This window comes from Candoia aspera, chromosome 13 (assembly GCF_035149785.1).
Source record: "Candoia aspera isolate rCanAsp1 chromosome 13, rCanAsp1.hap2, whole genome shotgun sequence".
Classification (NCBI taxonomy): Eukaryota; Metazoa; Chordata; class Lepidosauria; order Squamata; family Boidae; genus Candoia; species Candoia aspera.
The window spans coordinates 13,207,924-13,230,987 of NC_086165.1; positions in this window are offsets into that span (position 1 = coordinate 13,207,924).

Below are 23,064 nucleotides of genomic sequence, written 5' to 3' on the forward strand. Positions count from 1 at the left end.
GAAAGTTGTTGAAAGACAGCAACCAGTCATTACAATAGATACTGATTCTTAATCTTGAAGAAATCATTGGTACCTGTGTCAAGGGGGCCTAACAATGATACAATCATTTCTAACATCTGCTGGTGAATCTGAAGAATATCCAATTCTTTTCAATACATTACAGACTGTCCTTCAAATTCCCACTGTTTTCCAGTCAGTGTCAGGAAGACCTAGAAGAAGTTTAAAACACTCAGAGTATTTTATTTATTTATTTTAATTTGGACACTGCCCAACTCCAACTGACTCCGGGCAATTACATACGAGGGAATAAGAGAGGTTGGTTCCTTGATTTGGGAGTATGAATCAAGTGGCTTATCAGTGATTATTGGGATTAGTACATTTATAGAATTTCTGATGTTTACCCAAACCATTCCTATTTATGAACAATATGCTATGAAAGGAGGAAGAACCTACTCGCTTTGGCTATGAGCCATTAGCTTGTGCCATTCCGCCCCGTATCCAAAAAATGTTAAAAGCATCAAATGTTATATGTCCAGATCGTTGAAATATACTTGGTGGTGATTTTTTTTTAAATTTTTTTGGTTGCACATACATTTCTAGGCCAGCCTGGAAGAAAGCCCCCTTTCTTCCAAAGCAATGGGGACAGCAGAGACAGAGACAGAGAGATAGATATACACACATATACTCAGCAATTCAGGAAGTGTAACACCATATGCTCTTCACACTGGCCTTGCAGGAGGAGCCTGGCACAGCTGAAGCTTCTTTAACATTAGAGGAACATGCTTGACCTCACAGAGGGCATGACATAATCCCATGTTTGTGGGGGAGAAGCCCGAGAGACTGGCACTGGTGGAACACTATTTCATTTCTCCACAGAACAAGACAGTCAATCTTCAGAAGACTCTTAAGATGTTACAGAGTGTTACTATTTGGACTGCATGGCCCTGTTCTTGGAGCTCCAGAGAGGCCAAGAGGAGCACTCTGGATGCACACAGGGCATCCATGGGTTGCTTCCAAAAGAAGATGGTCAGAGGCTCTGCTAACTGTACAGGACCCAGGAGGACTTTTCTCCAGAGATTCTTCTCTGATTGCTCTTCTGTTGAAGACACAAGAAGCCTTCTCTTTGATGCAGCCTTTCTCAACCTTTTGACCTTGGAGGAACCCTTGAAATATTTTTCTGGCCTCGGGGAACCCCTACACATTCAGGCTCCAATACAGGCCAGAAGTTACAAAATTATTCTATTCATTTCATGTGTAAGCCTGTTTATATGCATTTACAGTGTTCTTAAGCTAAAAATAAAGAATGACACTTACCTCTTTAATGTGAAGTTGGCCAAATTTGAAATAATTTTTTAAATAAATCGTGATCTCCAAGGGAACCCCTAGTGACCTCTTGGAACCCTAGGGTGCCACGGCACCCCGTTTGAGAAACCCTGCGTTAAAGCATCCAAGATTACTTTCACTCCCTGCCTGTTTTCATGCCTTCTGTTCAGTTTCTGCATCAGTTTGCAATACTTGTAAAAATTAAAAAAGAAACACACATGCATAAAGTACATTTGGAGTATGCCTCTGCTCCTATGTGCCTTCCTTCTGCTAACAGGCCTACTCTGGGCTGATGAAACAATTTCTCCTCCTTGCTTCATCACTGTGCTACTGGAGGCAACAGATGTGCTTTTCATTTCAGCCTAAAAAAGGCCCATCTATAATTGCAAGTTTTAACAGACACTGCGAGGGAAAAGTTTCTCTGCTCATCTACTGCCAGGATCAACATCAAGAATCCATCAGTTCTGCCTGTCCTCACCTTCCTTACCCAACACATCAGAGTGTCAGGGAGCTGAATCTCGGTGTGGCTTTAATTTCCCACAATGCTCTCGGACAGCATTCATTCTGGGGCACTTTGGGAAACTACAGTGATAGCTAGACTATAATTTTCTGGCCACTGTATGTATTTATCCGCAATCCAGAATTCATGGCCAAGGAATGGTGCCCCGGACTGCCTTGTCCAGGTACCCCTAAAAGCCGGGGCCTGAGACAGATTGTTGCTGCAAGCTCAGCCCTACCTCTCAAAACACCACCCAGTGTGCTTGCTTAGAAGAACTTCTTCTACATCCTCTTGACAGCAGATGGCTAGAAGCTGAAGGCTCCTTGTAAGATATATCCCACTCAGTCTAACTTGCAAGGATTGATATGCTGCAGCAAGTACAGACTGATGCGGTGCCAATTAAAAAAAAAAAGATGCAGGCTTTTTAAAAGCATTCTCCTCAAATTTGTTTCCCTTTAACCACAAGAAGGAAAATTAAACGTAGGTAAAAATTTGCATAGTTGGGATGAGGGATCCTTGCACTTATAATGAGGTGGCCAAGAGGGGGTGTAAATGCTTCATTTTGCACTGTACAGTTTCCAGCTGTCTGCAGCCTCCTTCATTGCCCACACTTTGGCTCGGTCCTGAGGCAAAACTTCAGAAGGAACTCATCCCAGAGCCATTCCCCCCCCCCAAACTGGGAAGTGTGGAAGTGGTGTCCACAGTGGGGGAGGGTGATGGTCAAAACTGGCAGGATATCAGTCACAATGCCAGCTCTCCCCTTTTTGCTTTATGATGTTCCATCTGCCATCTTGCTGACTTTGATCTCACCTGGATACTGATGAAATGTGGGTATCCATAAAGATTTTAGCGGGGTGGAAAGATGCATTACAGAAAATATTCCCACCAGCAGTTGCAACTTCGACAAAAAGAAGCTCAAAAACAACATCAGGGAAATTTGAGAGAAATTCTTAACCACCCTGAGAATAAGGAAGAAAACCAGAAGCTTTCTTGACAGAGACAGAACATTTTCTGGAACCTGGAAGACAGATTTTGGTACAATGCAGTAACAATTCATGAAGCTTCCTCCTTTCCTTCTGCATGTTTACACCAACCAAGAGAAATGCTTGTAACTTAAAGAATCAGGTGTGAGGAATCTATAGGAGGCAGAAGCTTAATTATATTGACCTTTTAAACCCAACCTGGTATATAAAGAGCTATTTCACTGCTCTGTCACTGAGTTTGTATAATTTTTTTAAAGTCCAAACTATGAATAGATGCTTTGTAGGAATGCACTCAGTGGTCAATTCACAGGGCTTCTTTCTGTGGGCCCTTTGACAGCAGCAGAAACTGGAAGCAGGAGGTGAGAAGCATAGTATCGGCTACCAAACATATGAATGGATGGGCACGTCTGGGACCTGGGAAAGGAAGGGGTGGTGGAAAAAAGAAAAGAAAAAGAAGTTTGTTCTACAGATATCAGTGATAAGCCAAGGACATGAAGTATCTTTCAGCTGAGAATGTACCCACTTTGGATTTTATTTTATTTATACCTGATGCCTTTCTTTCATCATGGAACCCTGGGCAATCTCCATAGCAGTGCCATGCAAAAAAACAAAACAAAACAAAACAACAACCCTGAAGTTTGTTCCACCAATCTCATTCAACCTGATGACTGATCTCAGCCCCACCAGGTAGATCAAACCAAGAAATCAACTTCACAGGAAGACCAGAACTATTTTTATTGCTATTGGCCATAGTAACAGAATCTTGCAAGTGTGACTCTGTGCTTTACTCCACCCCACCCCCTGTGAACTAGGGAGGTGTCTGCCTGAGTCACTTGTGCATACCTTCTTCTTCTTTTGGGTTTAAGCCATGTTTTTCCCCTTGTTGCCCTGGTAACAGATCTGGCCTATCTCTGTCCTGGTCATCTTCCATACTCTCTGCAACTGTGAATTTGTTTCCAGAATTTTTTCCAAAGGAGAAAAGGATTGCCAGATAAATGTTCGTGAAAGAATGGCTTGTTCTTCCATTTATTTAGTTACCAATTGGCCCAAGGATGTGTGTGTGTGGTGTGTGGTGAGCGTGTGGGTTGGATGTTCAGCTTTTGATTGTGGAGCCCTCTTTCCAGCAGTTTATAGCCTCTCCGGCTTCCCACAATTCAGTTCAGTCCCAAGAAAAGACCTCAGTCGGGAATTTGTCCCATGCTAATGCATCTGGCGCTGAACTGGATTTATGTATTCAGAATGTCTAAGCCCAAACATCCATACAGCCAGTTTTGTACCATGTGTAAGGATAATGTACAATGTTAGAGTGTCAGCCCCACTAGGTAGGCCAGGCCAGGAAATCAATTTCACAGGAAGGCTAAAACTACTTTTATTGAGATTGTCTATAATAACAGAACCTTGTCTTGCAGGTCCCATTGTGCTATACCTTCTTCTCCTTCTGTGAATCAGGAAGGCCTCTGCCTGAGCCACTTCTGAATCTTGTTCTGGACTTTAAAAATGCTTCAGCCCCCTTTGCCCAGGCAACAGATCCTGAGTATCTCCATCAAGGTCATCTTCCTTTGGAGATTAGAGAAGTGGGTACAACTGTAGCCAGCTAAAGCGTCTCATGTAAATATATGCTCCAACATTTAGAAAGCTCATCAGTTTCACTACAGTCTGCACAACATCATCTTAGGTTATGTTTTTCAGTCTCATAGGAATGTAGTGCAAAGTTGAGATAATTGAATGTCATTATTATTATTATTAAGGGACGTGGTGGCGCTGCGGGTTAAACCGCTGAGCTGCTGAGCTTGCCGAACGGAAGGTCAGCGGTTCGAATCTGCGTGACGGGGTGAGCTCCCATTGCTAGTCCCAGCTCCTGCCAACCTAGCAGTTCGAAAACATGCAAATGTGAGTTGATTAATAGGTACCGCTTCGGCGGGCAGGTAATGGCGTTCTGTGACTCATGCTGGCCACATGCCCATGGAGGAAGTGTCTATGGACAAACGCCAGCTCTTCGGCTTTGAAATGGAGATGAGCACCACCCCCTAGAGTCGGACACGACTGGACTTAATGTCAAGGGAAACCTTTACCTTTACTTATTATTATTATTATTATTATTATTATTATTATTATTATTATTATTAATTATTTTACTTCTCCTCTTCCTCCTCTTGGCCTTCCTCCTTTCTTTTTTATGACTATTATTATTATATCCCTTTTCATTCTTTTGCATCATCATCATCATCATCATCATCATCTGTGACCTTTTTATACAGTGACCTAAGCAATACCTACAGTTTTGTGGCAGATTTATCAAATCCAAATTCGTATTTTAAAATATATATTTTTTAAAAGCAGTATATTATGGGGTAGTTACCGTATCTTCAGGTGCTTCAGCTCAGATAAATGGATGGAATTGTAATGTCAGCTTGCAATCGAAATCTGCCATCCGCTGTAAATTGTCTTCATCATCATGTATTACAGAATAAATATGAACATTTCTCTTCATTGTTAATAAGACTCTTAAACTTGATCAGAGTACACAAAGCAAATCAACCTGATAGTTGCAATCCTGTCCTGAAATTATTTTCTCTTTTCTTTTTATTTGAAAATTAAATTCCCCATTTGAAATAGAAATTATTCTGAACCTCTTCTGTTATATTTGACAGTTTTTCAATGGGGATAAATCAAGCATCTTAAAAAAAAAAAAAGATTAACCCCATTAGAGCTATTGTTTAATTCCTACCCTCAGAATAAATCTCCCATTATTTTGTTTTGTTAAAAATGGATTTTAAATTAATACAATTGTATGACATCTTTACAATATAAAAGAATATTAACTATCTGGTTTGCTAGGTGACCAGATGATGGTAAAATTGAAATCCTGGGACATCCTTCCTCTAGGAAATCTTGGCATCCAAATATAATGATTAAAAGTTTATTCTGCATTTAAAAAAAAATCTGGCATTGGGAAATCACAGGGCTATAAACTAGACTGGGAAGTTTTAACAAATCCCAGAAGGTAGTGACAAACCATTTCCATATTGTTACCATGAAAATTACATGGACGTGTCCATTTAATCACCAGGAGTCAAGCTGAATCAGAGGGAAAATGTAAACTTTACCTTTTATAAAGTAGGATCATTTGTGTTTTCAACACTCTTCAGCAAATTGTAGGAAATAAAGGTTTGGGATGCATCATCAGCAAGTTGAGGCTGGTGAATTGCCAGTTCACCACAGTGGGTGGGAAGAATCAAAGCAGAAGGAAACATAGGGAAAGGGTTGTTGTTGTTGTTTTCCCCATGTGGAAATATGCACAGGTTGCATCTCAGTGCAAAACACCTTATAAGGTACAAAATGTTACACAAAGTGTGAGTTTTGGCAGACACCACCTTGTTTCTCAGGGTAACACATCAAGAGAGGAGTCAGAATGTCTCGGGTTGGGGAGAAAGACAGAAGCAATATATTCTGAAGCTGATGTGACTTACCTCAGGAAGGCCTGAACAAGAAAAACCCTTCATCTGACTCAGCATGGTGGGGTTTCCAGGGCCATCTCCAGCCCTGTGAGTCAGAACAGATTTGCTAGGTTCGATGTGGGCTGCATTCATAAATGAACTCTCTTGGATGAGAGGGCCTTGTGCTGCTGAGGTTTTGTGCATTTCCGATCAGGACACATTGCACGTAATAGAAGAATTGGCAGGTTTCTTTTGTTTGGAACCTCCAAGGTCCATTTAGAAGATGAAGAGTGCTGGCAAAATAATTGCCAAGGGTGGGTATCACAAAAACAGCGATTGATCTGAAGGCAAATGGATGAAGTTGCTCAACCATCATACTATAAGCCCCTGTGATGCTGTCTGTGACTCCAGCTTGCCCATTTTCCTCTCCTCTCTTGGCTTACTGGTTCACCTGCAGAACTCTGGGCTAGAAGCAGCAACCATTTTTGGGTGGGACTGTCAAGGCCCTGGCAGCTACTTGAGGAAACTGGCTTTAGCTGCTGCCAAAAGCGTTTGAAGTACCGCTTCTGTACCTCAGGTTCATTGCAGGCCTTACCCAGCCCACTCTGAGCTGGAAAGCAGATGTCCTGGGATTCTTCTTCTCAAGATGACCAGCTATTTGTGACTCAGGAATGAATGTGAAAACCAGGCCTGGCTGATAACTGCCAGGTTTTTTTCCCCCCTACAATTATCATCACTTTGAGATTTATTAGCCATTTAAGGAATATTGCAATATGGTCTGGCATTGGCTCAGTCTTTATAAATAGCCTCTGTGGAGGGTTTAGGGATGACTTTAACAGGTAGATACATAGATAAATCTAGCTGTGGTTCACCTACAGTAGAGAAACAGAAGCTCTGTATTTAGGCAGAGGTGTTCTGAATACCAGTTGCTGGGCAGGGGAACAGCTTCGGGAAAGTCTGTTACTTCCATTTTCTGTTTTTGGACCACCTAATCCATGCCTTTTGATACTGGAAATCTAAAGCTAGAAGATTCCAAAAGATGGTCAACCAGTTTCTGCTTGAAAATATTCAGAAAGAACCCCTTACACTAGAACTTTATGTATAAGGTGGGTGACCTTAAACCTAAATGCTGCATGAAATCCTTGAATTTCCTTTTTGTACACCACTCAAAGCTTTTTCCAAGTTTTTCTCCTCCCCCTTTTCAGTATTATTATTATTATTATTATTATTATGAGCGAGCTAAGAGGGATTCTTCTTAAATTGAAAATAGCTCCTTAATGTTATTGGTCATTACAGATCTTTATTCAGTCGTTCGATTTCCGGATGAGCCTGCAAACTGTTTCTGATGCAGCACTCAACCGCCCACCGCTATCCAGCTACCTCTCATGATTGTATCTGGCATTTCACTGGGCTCCACTGTTTGTCAGGAACCCCAGGCATATGAAGTGGCTTCAGTAACCAGGCTAGTTGTTTATGGCTGGAGTCTCTGAAGATGCAGAAGAAATGGAACCTCTCTTCAAAACACTGCCTTCTATCCTTACGATAGATGAGGCAGTTAGAGCTGGTAGCAGTTTGAAAATCAAGAATGGGGGATTTTAATGGGAAGGCAGGATTTCAGTTCACAGCCTCACAGCAACGGAACATGGAAGGGGACCCTGCCATGAAGTCCAACCTTCTGCTCAGCGTAGTGTAGGAACTTCTCTTCGAACACGGCTGTCTGGTTGTTTGGGTTCCAGTTGCTTTATCTCAAAACAGTCTGGACAAAGTAATCTGTGAGGTGGAATAGAAGGCTCCTTGACTGGAGGCACAATAGGGTTGTCTGTGCTTCAGCTGGAGGCTTGGGAAGTGCTTTGGCCGTAGCATAAAGCCAGGAGTCGCAGGGATGAACAAGCAAGAGCTTGTTGAGATCCAGGGGTTTTGCTCCACAATCCAGCTCGAATGTGCTAACTTCACCACAATGGCAGCCAAGTTGGCTGCTTCCTGACTCTTGTTCATTGCAATCTGGGCACATTTCAAGGACAAAAGTGAGCGAGCCATATGGGGAGGCATAATGGGGGCAGGGGTATGGATATGAAGCTCTGGGCCTGAGACCAGGCATCCCTCTGTATAGGGGATGAAAAGATATTTCATACATCTGCATCTTGGGACATCCTCCTTTTACCCATTACTCCTTTTACCTATAGTTTCAATGTACTCTTGATATCCATGGAATCCCAAGTTTGTGCAGCTATGAGCAAAGGCCATGGTTATTTTAATTTTAGTTGTTGCTTGTAATGCTAACCTCACCACCCCCTGCCAACTGTTTATTTATATATTAAATTTCTATATGTAGCAAATGCATATGCCATCCAGTCCCAGTCCCTGGGCAGTTTACATGCATTTAAGAGTTATAAAATAAGATAAAAAATGATTTTTTAAAAAGAGCAAAAAATCCTCAAAAAGGCCTCGGTAAAAAGATGAGTTAAGCTTCCTTCTAAAATGCAACAAGGAGCAGGCCAGACATCATTAGCAAATTGCTTTGTAATATAGACTCCAACGTCTTCATATTTTTATTTTTTTGGCATCATAAAGGACTCCATAAAAGTCTGTGTGCACATGTGTGTTTGTGTATCCTTCAAACCTATGCTGTTTGAGATTGTCCTACACAAAGGCACCAACCATTGGTTTTTGTTTTTGTTTTTGTTTTAATCTGTTCAATCATGTCCAATTCTCAGAGACTGCCTGGACAAGTCCCTGCAGTTTCCTTGGCAAGGTTTTCCAGAAGTGGACTGCCATTGCCTCCTTCCTAGGGCTGAGAGAGAGGGACTGGTCCAAGGTCACCCATGTGGCTTGTTCCATTATCCCACCAACCATTATACACTACTGCATTATTTGGGGATTTTGTGATGTGCACTGGAGCTCATTAAACCAGCTGCCTTGCAGGGAGAATATGGCTTTCCCAAGACATTGTGAGAAGTCTAGATTAGAGGTAAGGAACCTAAGGGGCCATATTTAATGGGGGCCTGCTGATATGTTGATGACAGAATGTGGATGAGGCCATATCAAGACATGGATGCAACTTTCTTGCTTTTCTTTTCCATGTTTGAGGTGGAGAGTCCCTCCCTCCCTCCCTTCCTTCCTGCCTTCCTTCCACCCCATTATGGAGCTTCCTTCCTTCCTTCCCTCCCTCCCTCCCCCCTTCCCTCCCTCCCCCCCTCCCCATTATGGAGCTTGCTTGCTTGCTTGCTTGCTTCCTTCTTTCCTTCCTTGCTAAGCTACAGTAACCACACCGTTTTCATGTACTTTCTTTCTCAGGATTGACAATTCTGGGTCATTGCAGCAGGGAAATTTGGCAGCATCTTTGAAAAGGGTCCAGAGAGTACAAAAAAGGTTGTTAGTCTACCACTTAGGGCCAGTCTGTCTAATCCAAACATTCTGCCCGCACCAATTTAATAGCACAGTCTCTACTTTAAACTGATATAATAATTTAGAACAAGAGTCTGAGCTAAAAAAGAGAGAGAACCTGATAAAATAAACATTAGAAATTTACAAAATTCTGTGAAGGTGACAGAACTAGCAGAGATGGCAAAATTCGTTTGCTTAGAAAAAGATTGACTACTTTTATTAGTGACCAGAAACACCTTATAGACTTTTTAATGAAAAAAGAAAAAAAATGAACTGGTGATTTATGGATGTGATGCTTAGAAAGGGTAGATTATGGAAAGAAGGAAATTATGACGTAACCTTAGACAGAAGGGCTAAAATATAAATGTACTTATAACTGCTGTTAAGAAGATCAGAAGCCACTTATTTTTTACTTTTTCTTTACTTTTCTTTTTCTTTCTTTTCTATTTCTTTTGCCTTCTTTCTTTTTCTTGTTACTTTTCCATATTCTTTTTCACTTCAGTTCAAAATTGGTATTGTTTTTATTCTGTTGAAAACATCTTTAATAAAAATGATATATGCAAAAAGGAAATTTACAAGATTCCATGCAGATTTATGTAGGGAGGATTTCTAATTCCTACACTCTAAGCAATAAATGTAATTTGGTACAGTAAATTGAAATAGTTTATACAGTGTTTTTCTTTCTCCTTGATATTAGTGACAGTTCATGTTCTTGAGAAAGTGCATTTCAGGATATTTCCATGGCCTAGTCCTCCATTAGGATGTTGGCTATTCAGGATTCAAAAAGAGTCATTCTATTCAGAAACTCAGAGGGGAGGATGTGAGTGTAGAACGTGTGCATAATTGTTTTTCTATGACATGGCCAAATATTTCTCTAAAAGGATCATCCTGGTGTTACCCTGTTTAACACCAGTTTGGATCATAGCCAGTTCTCTGTAGCAACAGGTAAGCTATTTGCAATAGAAACAACCCTTTTTATTATTTTTTCCTTTGCAAAACGTGGAAATCTTGAGCAACAGGGTGGATCATAAGCTTTTCCATTCCATCCTGAAAACAAAATATGCTAATGTTCTTCAGCATACCAGCTGGTAACCAAATCCAAGAGTAATCCCTAAATGACCAAAGAGTGTTGGGTGGTAGAGGTGGTGGAAGTCTTAAGGAACTGGCAATTATTATATGCAGTTTCTACTCCATGATACTGTTTATGTCTCCACCACAGTGTCTGTGAGCACCACTATGGTGGAAGGCATCTCCTTTGCTGCATCTCTCCTCTAATTTTAGTTTGTAGAGTCTCCAGTATAATGCTGTACCACCTTGGGAATCAATATAGGGGTATGCTTAAGATGTAGGACTGGCACCAGGGACACCCAGTCCCAACTCTCCGTTCAACCATGTCACTTGTTGGGTGATTCTGAGACAGTTATGCTCTCTTAGCCCAACTTACCACAACTACCACTACAAGGATAAAATTGGAGAAGAGACCCGTACCAGCATGTTCATTATACTGAACTGTCAGAGAAAAGATATGTTATCAATTAATTAACAAAACAACAATACCTAAAAGGACCAAGAGATGGTTGAACCATTCTCTTCGTGTCCATCTAAATCTCGACTCTCCTGATGCTGAATTTCAAGGTATTTTTAACTTTTAAATGGAGAATTAGAATATTGCAAAACAAAAAGTCAGACTTCAAGGTCCTTTTTTCATTTTCAAGCACAGCCACAGGTCCCACAATCATTATCAGAAAATAAAAAGGCTGGGCCAGTGCTTGCTGAGACTTTGCTCATAAATACACCTACATTCCCTGGGAAAAAAAGGATAAATAGGCAGAGGATGGGGACATCATGTGGGATTGGAAAGAGTGGTAGAAAAACAATCTCTTCATTTTACCTTCTGGTAAATGGATGGTCTGTGATAAGTCACATATATCATGGTAGCCATTTTATGAATGGAGAAGTCTCTCTTGTACCACCCATGTTGTGAGTGAGCCCACACAATTCCCTCCCTGCCGCATTTCAGAATCCTGCTATGGTTTGCCTTTTTTGAAATGGGGATTTTAGTATAGATGATTACCCATTTGGAACTGTCTTTTGGACTCACCAGTTTTTCTTCCAGGAGGTCAGTGGCATTTTGAGCTGGACTACCAGATACAGGCTGCAAAAATCTTATGGCCACTATATGGCAGGAAAGAAATAGAACTTTTGTTTCTCTTTGTTGCCACCTGGGGTCATCTGCATTTATGTAGCCTTATTTTGAGAATGGGAAAGTCTCCCTTCCACTTGTGTTAGTGCACTTGTGATGGTCTAACATTCCAATTCATCCCACTAGCCCCAGAAGACTGGGGGCTCTTTGAATCTCCTTTTGATATTTCTGTGGTTGGGGGAATTTGCACAATTATTAGAATATGGACTACAGAATTCAGTTGCAGACTTTTGGCACTTCTTAGCATGTGAAAGTTTAATTTATTGATTTGATTTGATGCCACCCAATGCTAAATGACTCTGGATGGCTCACTATACGCCAAACAATTTAAAAGCCATGTAAGAGAAATAGACAACAAAACCAGACTGGGACAAGAAAAAGAAAGAAGAGCAAGGTGGTGAACCTGGGAAATCCCAAAAGATTGCACCAATGGCTAACATCCAGCAAAGGGGACAACCACTTTAGCCCATGGCCTGGCAAACAGCCAGGTCTTTATGGTCCTTCAGAATGCCAATGGGGTGGGAACCATCTGGATCTCAGGGAGGACCTCATTCCAGAGGGCAGGCACTGTGACCGTTTTCTTTGTTTTGCCTTCTCTTTTGGTTGTTGAGCATCCTGTGCCAAGTTTATACTGTTCCCACTCCCGCTTTTTTTCTGGAAAATTAGCAATCTCTCAAGAGGAGAGGGACAGCCTTATATTCCAAATGAGTTTTCAATTTGGGACATTCTTAATAAAGAACACATTGGGTAGATTGTAAGCAGCCCAATGGTTCCACCCAGTGGCTTTATTTTGAAAGAAGAGAAGCTGAATTGAACACGCCAGCCAAGAACTATTGCTGGGTATAAATGGCCTTTGGATATCTTACAAAAAAATTGTGGGCAGAGAAATGGTCTGGAGGATTTCTTCACATTTCTTCAGCAGAAGGAGGGATTTTCCAACCATTTCTCAAGAGCAGGACACTTCCTTAATGGAAACAGTCACATCATATTGCAAAACCAAGGGGGAGATGTTCCCTCCTGATAGCTTTCCATGGGATGGAAAGGAAGGATGGGAAACTAAGAAAGCTGCAAACCACTGGAGAAATCATTGTGCAAAGGAAAGCAGGACAATTGTACCTGTGGTGCCTTGCCTATTGTATTATCATTATTTTAATTCTGGTTCTGGCTTGATTTATAGAGGTTTTATTATATTGTTTTTTGTGGTTGGCTGCCCAGAATTCATAGGTAAGTTGGGAGGGGGGGGCATTTAATTTTTATAAAATAAAATAAAATTTTAAAAAATGGCCACTTTGCAACTAAGTAAGTGCAAAACCACAATGCTTTACCATGGGAATGTCAGCCAAATTCTATTCTTTAAAAATCTTTTTAAAAATCCAAACGTAATTTCTCTTTCATCAAATTCTAATGAAAAACAGTAGGGAAAAAAATGTCAGGAGAATTTTCCACATGGTGCAAGTTAAGTCTGAGTAGCAAAATGACCACAACTACTACCACAATTCAGAATGACACCTGCCAACGCAAGAGAGAAACCCCGTTGCATTCAATCTGATTTACTCCTTGATAACTGTTGAAATGTTTGCGGTCTTAATGCACATAGTGTCTCTTTCTCTCTCGATGCACTTTAGTCTGAAATATATCCAGAAGAACACTTAAAAACTGAGTAGATAGAGTAGAAATAAAATAAAACTTCCCCCATGGTAACATTTACTGTTCAGATTGCTTTTAAAGATAGAAGAATAGGTTCTGGAAAAGCATGTCAAAACTACATAAGAGCACAAGGAAAAGAACCAGGAGGAGGTGTACTGATGTAACAATGTGTTTTACATTTCCCTTATGTAATACTATTGAAGCAAAAGTAATTGTACACTGTAGTTAAGATTAACTTCAAAGAGTCCATAAATGGAAGGGTAGCGGGGGACCAAAGTAGTTATTGGGAGTACTTGCCTTTCCCAAGCTAACACTGAATAAAATTGGCTTTAAAAATAATATAGAGTGTAAAATCAAGAATGTTATCAACTAATGCAAGGTGGGGCGGTATTGGCTCCTGCTATCACAATCATCCATGAGTGAAAGGATCAGAAACTGAAGATGGTGCCCACAACTGCATGTGATAGGCATAAAAGGGGGTAGGGCTTTGACTGCATGGTCACAGTTGCCATTTTGACTTTTTGTACCCCTTTTTGTACCCCTCCACCTGCTACTGAGATTTTAACAGCAACTTGATCTGCAGAAAATCACCAGTTTACTCTTTGCTTGCTGAGAGCTAATATTAAAGACTACAAACCAGTGATTTTTTTAAAAACAAAACAAAACTTAGCAATCCTAGTAATAAGAGATTGCCTTAATAAGGGACTTAGAAAAACAAATCAAACGAGAGGAAGGGAGGGAATCTCCCTCTGTTCTCCTCCTCTTTCTTTCATAAAAGCTCTGATTTTGTTACTATAGGATTGGGGCCTTTCTCTGAGGATCCAGACACACTCATCATGCCTTGGGTGTTCATTAGTGAAATGTTGTTGCTAGGACACACACTGGCACCATTCATTGGTTCCCAGGATACAGTTGAAACCAACCAGAATCCAGACAGTCTTGCTGGCTTTTACGCACACAGCAACAAGGTAGTGGTTCGTTTTGAGCTTATAAGGCATTGATGATTTCCAACCCCCTTCCTCTGATTCTTCTTTTATTTCTATTTTTAACTGGATAAACTAATTTGGTTGGCATACAGCCACATGTGCAGGCACATGTGAAGGATGCTTGTTTGGGTCTCCAGGTGTGCTCACACAGGATGGAGGGAAGTTGTTCTAGATTCCTGTGAAGACGACAGGTTTGGGGGCTTTGCAAAATGTGGGAGGAGTAGTTCATTTTGTTGGGTCATGTGAAGCAACTCTTTGAAGTTGCTATGCAAAGCAAGCAGAGACCCCGTATCTAAAACGAAGTGGCCACGTGATATTGTTTGTCTTCCCTGAGGGCCATGTCTAGCAGTTCCATGAGCCTTAAGAGGTTTCTGCATTGGGCTACATGTTGATGGAACTGCTGGAATGAAGCCTCAGAGCAAACGAGAGAAACGTGGAGGCAACTTGCATTATCTCTGTGCTGCAAAGCACTTGCTAAGGCTGAGCGTGGGCTCACACAAGCTTACTAGTATTTCCTGCCCAAATAATTTACCTTCAGAATGGGAGGGTGATCTTACATTAGCTAAGAATATAGTAACAGAAGCAATGAGGCTTTTGAGTTGTGTGCCTGGCAGGTGGAGGGACAGTTGGTCTAATCTTCCTTTTTTTACAGGTGGAAAGACATCTTAAATTCAAAGTTGCTTCCCTTTTAGTTACATACTGTACAGTGTTTCCCTTTGGGCACTCTCTGCCAGAATTTTCAACCAATAAGGGGAAAAAAAACTCGGCAAAAGTGAAGTCTGCCTGCACTCCCATACCTGTGCTTGGTTAGAATCTAAGAAGTGGAAGCAGTTGGCAACTTTTGAATTTAGGAGAACTGCTTGATGGGTGGGTGAATATTTATTTAAATGGCTTGGAATTAGTGACTCACAATTTTTATAAAGTTTCAAAATGATAACCAAACTGCCAAGAAGTGAAAGAGTGAAAAAAAAGCATAACAACACTCCAGAAGGAAATCTTACTTCAGATAAATTGGTGTGTTTTTATTTTATACATAAATTTTAGCACAACATCTGTTTCTTTTAAAATTCTTTTTAATTATGTCCCCCTTCCCTCTGTGATGGTGTTTGTCTTGAAACTCATCATACATAAAGTAAAATCACCTTGAAGTCAAAATTAACTCTTGGTGATTAAAGGGACACATCTCTGTAGTCTTCCTGGAAAGAGCATTGGAAGTGATGAGCCCTTGTCCTCTTCTGGGTTGGTTTTTCAGCTTCCCAGACTATCCTTTAGCACTGAAATGTCCTGTTGGTTTCCAATTCAAATCCTATCAGGTCTGACTGTACTTGGCTTTTTTGACATCAGCCAGAGTTGGTCGCTTGCTGATGCTATACTTCCTGAGTTCCCATGTAAATGGAAGGAAGACATTCTTTTGTTGGTGTTGATTACAAATGTAAGCTAGCAACAATCACTCCACCATAACTGTTCTTTTCCAACCCAATCACACTTCATGGACCAATTCTAAGTTCAAGGAATCAGCCTCAAGGTTGAAATACATTTTGTGAGCCTTGCCTCTTACTGGAAATTGCTGCTAAGAGATAAGAGGTGAAGTTTGGATTCATAATGGTTGTAGGTGGATTATCAGGTTGTTGTTAAACAGAAAAGCAATTCAGACTGTGCCAACCTTCTTTTATTGCTTAGGGGGGTGGGGAAGCGTGGAGGGAAGAAAAAGGGTCACTTCCATGACATCATCATCACTTATCAGCTCCAGCAGCTGTGGTAATATATCTCAATGATAAAAGCTCTCCTTCCTCTTTTGTTCCAATTCATTATGAATAAGATAAGTCACTTTGTCCATGCAAAACCAAAGAGTATCAATATTTGCATAAAATCAAGGTACAAACATGCAAATTAGTCTTCCAGACTTGATCTAAGTGATGTCCTTGATTATAAACGCAGAACTTTGCAGAGAGTTGAGATGATGTAGCATTTGACTTGGTCAGCACTTGACCTACAAGTTGTTGAAATCAGCTGGCATCCCTGTCTGTCCCTAGGTCTCTCTTATCCTTTTCCCCATGGCCCAGTGCTCCAAGCAATGTCTTGGAAATAGACCTTCCCACACTTTCTGTTTTACATAATGCTCCCACTGGTATATTCCAGGAAACTAACATGGCAGATAGACTCAAATGATAATGATCAAGCTACTGTCAGAGAAATCTATTAGGATTTATTGACAGAGGAAACGGGACCAAGTGGATCATAGACTGCTTTGTGGGGATTTCCAAGACTTACACTACCAAGATTTCTTTTTGAAAGAGAACAATTGCATGAAAGGGATGAGATGTGGAAGAGGATAGAAAAGTCCCTATACTAATTGCTCACTGCGTCTCTTGAATGAAGGCAATTGCATCCACTAAAATATACATCTTTTTTTTGCAGCTGCTAAAGATACCAGAGTCCTAACAAGGCCAGCCCAAGCACTTTGCTGCCAACTGTGAAGTTTCTTTGGGGTGAGGATTAGATAAAGTTTACAGACAACTTGGCAGAGTGGATTATTACCCTACACTGTCGCTCAGCAGCCACTGCTCCTCTTCCTTCTATTTTTCAATGGTCCCCTGACCATGTCAGGTGATCTTGCAAAATTAGGAAGGAGGAATGGGGACTGGGGTCATTTTATGATTAAAAGAAAAAAGGAATACCCACCCACCAAGGAGAAAAGATTACCTTCCCACCCTACCACATTCTGTTTGCTCTGGTTTACTTTTCCCTAGATCTAGATGATTTCCCTGAGTTTCCACAGAAGGAAGGTCACTAGACTGGAAGTGGAATCTGACCTCAGTATTGATGGCGGGGAAAAAGTCTTAATCAACAAACCAGTATAAAATGTTCAGGGCAGACTACAAGATACTTACATCTTTGCCCTCCAACACTTTACTACTTTGTATCCATCAATACCTTCTGCTTAGCAGATGCCTCATTTTGCCTGAACATAGAGCTGTCCCTGATCACTTTCCTATATCCAGTTCCAGAGAGAAACACTGGAAGAAGGGAGTACTGGATTAAAACAAACAGTGAAACTAAAAGTAAGCCCCAAGTAATTAAACAGTCTTCTTCAATGTGGTATTCTCTACATGCATAGTAGACGGTTGGCAGTTCTCAGCATATGTTTTGGCCAGCATGTTCTCTAGGAATCTTGGGAGTTATCATTTGAACCCCATAAGTTAGCAAAAACTGTTACAGTAGTACTTAAAGGGAATCCATGTTGTAGATGCCTTGTGTCAAAGGCAAAATGCTGTGTTCTGATTGTTTCTTTCCGTCAGCTGCTACTCAGAGGTTGACTTAATGGCAGTTCCCCTCAGCAACTGTTTCTAATGATAAACAGGATGTTCAGTTCAATTTTGTCACCAAGCTGGATGTTTGTTTTAAAGAATATTCTCTCAGACTTTCAAAGAAACTTGAGGCAAATCAAGCAATAGTGGTTGAAGAGGTTTCTCCAAAGAATAGGTGGTGTTAATCTCAGAACTTTAATCTCATTTCCAAGGCCTATTTCCACACAAACTTCTCACTGGGAAGCAGAGAGTAGCTCTGAGGCTGAAAGAACTGGCTGGTTCCCTTCAATAACCCAGGAGAGCTTCTTTGAAAGTAGGAGGTCAACACAGTAAAAGTTCATCAAACACCCACTAATTGTGCAAAATTAGAAAACTGACTTAGACCAAGACACTTAGCCCATCAAGCTTAAGGCTGTCTACATCAATCTTTTGAAGATGGTGGATATATTTCAGACAGCATCTTATGATTGCTGTCACAAAATGTTTGCCATAATGGGCTCACTCATTTATAAAATGATTGCCATGTTGGGGCAGGGACAGCCACAGAAAACCCATTTAAATGTTGAAGCTGAAACAAGCTAAAAATCTAAGTACATACACCCTTTTTTAAAAAAAAAATAAAAGACAGTGCTTTAAAAGAATATGTAAAAACTTTACAAGATACATAGGATAAAAAGGTCCATGGATACCCTGGTATCCATAAAGGCACCAGGTTTGGAATTCTAGGTCTATGTCAGGCTTCCCTAGGGCTACCTGGACTTTCTGCAAAAATTGAGATAGAAAATTCTTTGTTGCTATGTAATGAACAGCCAGACTTTTGCAGGCTAGATCCTGTAGCTCTAGGCTTCCCCAGGCTAGATGAATGGATGGACGACCAGATGGATTAGGATGATCCTCAGAATTCCATGTCAGCATGAGCAGAAATGGCCCAAGAAACTTTTCTGCTTATGACTATCAGAACATGAAGATGAAAGGCCAATCAAATTATTTTTGTCAGTCCCTCACAACTCAGCATCAGTGAGGCTCTAACTCTCCAGAGATGAAGATGAACACAGCTAGGAACTAAAAGTTTGCTGTAATTCTGAAACAGCAGTCATAACAGACAACTGATGGTCACTGAATGGATAGGAGACTATGTTGCAGTATTTCTACCCCATCCTACCTCAAACCCTGCACATACTTCCAAGTTTCAGATAAGGGTACCCTTACTAGGAGAAGAAAACTGTCAGACAGGTTTCATTATGCCAGCCTGGGGAAATGGGTTGGAGATAGGAGAAACTTTTGATATTTCATGTTGTTAAATCTATTTTGTGCTCAGAAAACAAATCACAATCTGCACTCAAAACAACCTTTGTGCTAACAGCAGCTCTGATCTCAAACTTGAGCACTTCTAAGTCATTGCTACATCCTGTCTCTAAGGTTGCTATTTTGAAATGTTCAAAAGACTTTGCATAAATTCTCTTAGCATAGTCTTTACAACCATATAAAGTAGGCTGGTAGCCTGATTCACTTGGGTTGCCAGCTGCCAAAGCCTAATCCGGACTTTTAAAGGGGGCAGGGGGAAGATGAATAAAGCTTTTTCTGAAGTGCAGTTAGAGTGATTTGTTGCTTGTACTTTGGGGGTTGCACTGGGAACCTTGTGGATTGTACAAACATCAGGGGTTGATACCCTCCTTCATGTCTGCATGATGTCCCCTTATTGATGTGAGCCCTTGGGGCATGTTATAGCATGATGAGCAAGAAGCTTCAGTACCATGGACAGGTCCCAGATGACTCCAGATGCTCCCTGAAAGATGAAAAATACTGTAGTGTGGTCTCTTCATGACACAGGCTCAGTGAAATGTGAATCCCTTCAGGGTATGTTGACTCAATGCTGGAACAGCATTCTGGGCCTGGAACCTCCAGACCTTGGGGACATGAAAAAAATGCCCAGTTCCAGCCTCTTTTCTTTGTTGCAGGTAGCCTTTTTCTTTGATCTTCTGAATTGGGTGTAATCAGATGATTGAATCACTTCTGATTCTGCTATGGAGGAACACTAACTCATTTAAGGAAACAGCTGAAATTCTCAGGGGTGCTTGTTGTAAACTAACAGTTTTTGTTCTTACAGAAATTAACAGGAGAGTTGTTCACATGTTCATTCTATGTGCTAATTAGAGGCTATATTCATATCACATCTGTTAGCAGATTGCTAGGAAAGCCTTTGGCCCAGGAGAGATCATAAAAGTCACACACCAGGCATTTCTATAAAAATAATTTTATTTACAGAAAGCAAACATATTTATAGGCTCTCAGTGAGAGCTGCTTAACTCCCTACATGCCTACACAGAAGGGAAACTGAAACTAAAACAAGTCCAGGCAAGTTCTTCTCCCCAGGTGCAAAAATTAACATCCGAAAAGAGGACAATTAAATTCAACCTCTTCACCTGGCCAAAATGATTAGTTACCATAGTAACCTTAATCTGTAGGAGAAAACATATTAACAACATCCATGGTTATTTTTATCTATGATTTATTAAATTAATCCAGTTCTATGGGTGGGGGTTGATGCACTGAATCCTGAACTAATCCTAGATGCTGGGTTTGTGTAAGATATTTAAGGTGATTACTGAATTAATGGGGTTACACAATACACTGAATCATAAATCAAACAAAAGGGCTGGGTTCATACAAAATGCCAAACTAGAAACAAACTAGGTTTAAAAGTAATCAAACTTCAAATGTTGTTCAAATGCAAATGGCATGTCTTTGCCTGGATTATGTCTGTACCCATACAACAGGCTTCAGCATCAAGATCTCCTGGTAGCCGAAAGGTCCCACCACTGTATGTATTTTGGATTCAGAGCTTTGGGCTAGACAATTCTCACTTAAACCACCTCTTCAAATCCTGATACTGTGGCATTGCTATAGAGAATGTGCCATGACGATAATGTACTTATTAAAATTTGAGTTTGCAAACTTGGGGGGAAGCATAGTAAAATCCAGCAGAGTTTTCCATCTGCTTGGCTCAACCTTTAAAGGGGAGGGGGGAGAGGCAACTTGCTATGATTCTATATAAAAATGTGAGTTGTTAGAAAATAACACCAGGAGCGTGAGAGAGGGAGAGAGACATAATGAAAGAATCGGCCACTTTACATGCCAGTTTATTTGTACAGACGCAGCAGATGGCATACAAGCCTCAGCCAGAGTCTTACAAGACAAGTTCAGGGAGGGTTGGGGTACTCCATTGCTGAAAGCCAGATTATCTCCTGGAAGAACTCCAGGGCTGGGGTTGCATATCACTGGGTAGGGCTGGAGGTCCACTCCCTTGCAGAGCCCACTTCCTAGCTGATGGAAAAGATCAGGACACTTCCTAGTTATATCACCATGAACTTCATGAAAAAGGATGACATTTTTTACCCAGAACATATGTAAAAGCCTTACCATTAGACAAGAGTGAAGTGGCCACTTCAAACCATAAACAGCAGATGAGCCCCTGAATATCGCTTCTGTGCTTCTATCATTTTCCTGCATTGGAAGAGAGCAACGTATGTGCTCTGCCTGCCTGTCAAGTGCCACCTAAGATTCCCTGCTGTCCTAATGTTGACTGAGAATCGAAATGCTTTGAAGCAAATGTTAGATTCTGTGATGCAACAAGGAGTATGCACCTAAAAATTAACATATCAAAGACACAGATAGCTGTATTTGACAGCTATGTAAGTTGTAATACAATGAATATAATACAATTTATATCTACATAAATCACAAGTTATACATAAATGAAGAAAAATTAGAGCAGAGAGATGAATTTGTGTATCTTAGTAAAATGCTTTCTAAAGATGGGAAATGGAGTGTGCTTCTGTCTTGTTACAATGAAGTGAAAGTTGAGTACGTAGCAAGAAACATGGAAGTGACTGCAGTAGGAATGTGTGATGAAACAAGAGAGTCAAGAACGAACACATGCTGAATGAATATAGATTGAATACAGAGGTGAGTGGCCAGTAGAAAAGAAGAGCCTTGGGGTGGTTTGTTCATACAGACAGAATAAATGAGAATACAATTACAAAACAAGGCTAGAAAAGAAGAATGAAGGTATTGGGAGGAAGGCAAAGGCCAAGGCATGACAAGATGGAGCTGATGGGATACTCAAAAATAGGTAAGAATGAAGTTTAAAGAACTAAAAGCAGTATATAAAGCATGGAAGAATGTAACAGAAGCAAGAATGGTTTGCAACAACTTAAAGTTAGGATGAGGAAGAGTGATTGGTGTTGGTGCAAATTAGACTAGCTGTATTTCCTTGTCCTAGCTCATTCCTTGATTTCTTCTGGCTATTTTCTGCACTTTGCAGAATAGTGTGATAAGAAGGCGCATATATATGGGCATCCAAATTGGTGGCCTCATTTTCTAAGTTTAGCAAATGTGGACTGATATTTGCCTTGGTTTCACCACATGGCAGCGTCAACCTTTCACGTCATAGCAGCCTAACTGTAGGAGAAGTTGTTCTTGTGGAAACAAAGGAAGCTTCATACCTGTGGGAGAACAACTGCAGGAGCTGGAATGAATAGGTCTCCCAGTGAAGCCTCTTCAAATGTTCATGGCAAATCTTTCTCCTGACATGTAAAACTGGCAGGTATTTAATATTCTGCACCAGCACTTGACATTCACAGGTTTCTACTTCCCATCAAAGTCAGCACACTGATAGCAATGAGGACCCAGCAGACAACTGGATGCAAAACATTATTTATTACTGATATGTTCTAAGTCATCCTTTGAAAGAAACCCAGTGGGGCAGTCACTTTCTGAGTTTGCCTTACTCCTTGAGCCATTATTGAACCAGGTGGAGCATACATACCACACCAAACAGCAGCAACAAAAATGCAGTGGCTTCTTTGCAGCTCAGAGAATCATCTGTATCGCACAAATCCAACCTGCATTCAGTAGCTAACATTGCAGGACTCTCCACGTCTATTTAACAAAGAGATCGTTCAGCTTCCCTTCCTCAAGCAGCACATGGAAATTAACTTCAGCTTTCAAAATCACTGTCCAAAATGTATTTCTTTTAAGGATTGCAAAATTGGACTGGGTTTCAGCAACAGCAGGAACAGATCATTTCCATGACCAGTCTGTGCACCACTCCTGAATCAAAGACCTCAGTAATCCCACACTATTCTGAAATTGAGCCCATTTTTTGTCAGTTCAGAAATGGCACCTCTGGAACCAGTGACTCACATTTGTAATTCAAACTGCTGGAGCTCTGCAATGTTGGGTATCGGTGAGAACCCATCTCTTCCTGCCTCTTGGACTCTGCACTCTCCCCA